The following is a 1,845-nucleotide window of genomic DNA, read 5'->3' as shown; positions in this document are numbered from 1 at the left end:
TCCAACAAGTCCTTTTTTGGATGTGGATAGCATTTTCATCATGAGTCTATTGTGGTTATCTTGGAAAATTGCTGTGCTGATAATGGTTTAGGAAGTAATTTGATGTTTTTTTTTTCAATTTATTTTTCTGTGATGGATTATTTAAATATTATATTTCTTTTTTAATTAATTGGGATAGTTTATATTTTTATGTGTATTCCTATATTCCACTTACATTGTCAAATTTATTTGATGTAGTTGGACAAAATAACTTCCAACAATTGCTTCAATTTCTTCTTCACTGGTTATAATATCAGCTTCTTCATTTTTGAAACTGTTAAATTAGGGATTTCTAAAATTTTTTAAGCAGTGGTTTATCTATTTAATTTATTTGTTTGTAAAACCAACTCTTGCCCTATTTCATTAGTCCAATGGATTTTTTTTTCAATTTTATTAATCTCTTCAATTTTCAATATTTCCAAATTAATGTTGACTTGAGTATTTTTAATTTGTTCTTTTTCTAGTTTTTTAGTAGAATGGACAATTCATTGATCTGCTCTTTCTCTTTTTAATTGATCTAAGTAACTAAATTTATATAGTTCCCCCTAAATACAGCTTTGGCTGCATCCCATAAATTTTGTCACATTGTCTCCTGTCATTTTTAAATGAAATTTTTGATTGTTTCTTTGATTTGTTCTTTGACCCATTTATTCTTTAGAATAACATTTTGTTTCCAATTGTCTTTTAGTCTTTCTCTCACTGAAATGTAATTTATATATCTAAAAAATTTAGCCATAGCATTTTAAGTTTTACTGTATCATTAATTTATTATTCAACTCTATTTTGAAGTCTTGTGATGCCGAAGAAGAGAGGAAGCAGGTAAGGACATATTAAGAGCTGAAGTCATAACACTGCCTATAGGTCCAGTGCATAAGGTCATCTTCTCACTGTACTTAAATAGCAATGGTATTTGGCTTTGGGTTTTCTCCTGCTGCTGTTCTGAGAGTCTACAAGTTTTGGTTGCTTTCAAGAAAATGTGACCCACAGAAAATTGTGGTCATTGCTCTTTTGTCCTGTTTTTGTCTTTAGCCAGGAAGGGAATCTGATCCCTTGTATTTACAAATGCTTCACTACTCTTGGCCCTGGAACTATGGAATATGTCTCTTGTCCTCCTACAGGTGCAAATACTAGTGTTCTTTTCTGACTTGGAACTGGGATCTGAGCCTCTGCTCCCTTGTGACTGACCACAAGTCCCCATTCATGCTCTAGCACTGCAACTTTTTATAGTATATAGGCAATAGTTAGCCAACAGTTCTAAGTCTTGCACTCAGTGTCATCTCTGAGTTCCCTTGTAATAAGTTTCTGATGAGTTGTCAGCCTCTTCTCTTCTCTGGTTTGAGGCTTCTGAAAGTACTGCTGCCACTATTGCTGCCATCCCTGAACCCTGCTTCTAGTGATGTTTCTGTATGTAATTTGAGTCCCTTCAAACCAGTGTTCTGAACTCCTAATTTGTCTTTGATTCACAAAATGCCTCTCTTGATCTTCTGTTGGCTTTGCTACACTTGAATACAATTTGGGGCATTACTTTTAAGTCATTTAGAGGAGAAAGTTGAAAGAGTTTGATTCCTTTACAGTCTCTACTCTGCCATCTTGGCTCTGCTCAACTCATAGCTTTAATGTTTTAAAAAATTTCCTTATTAATTTTCCTTTTGCATTATAGGTGTTTTCTTTTTCAGTATCAATTAATATTAAAAGTGCTTCTGTGTTTTGTTCTAAATTCTCTAGCTTCAGGTTAGAATAAATTATTTATTTTTGATCACTTTAATTTTTCCCTATCTAATTGGAAAATTTCATGTATTTTTTCTC

Source organism: Gracilinanus agilis, chromosome 5 (genome assembly GCF_016433145.1).
Source record: "Gracilinanus agilis isolate LMUSP501 chromosome 5, AgileGrace, whole genome shotgun sequence".
Classification (NCBI taxonomy): Eukaryota; Metazoa; Chordata; class Mammalia; order Didelphimorphia; family Didelphidae; genus Gracilinanus; species Gracilinanus agilis.
The sequence above is the reverse complement of the archived record's forward strand: the minus strand, read 5'-3'. Positions refer to the sequence as shown.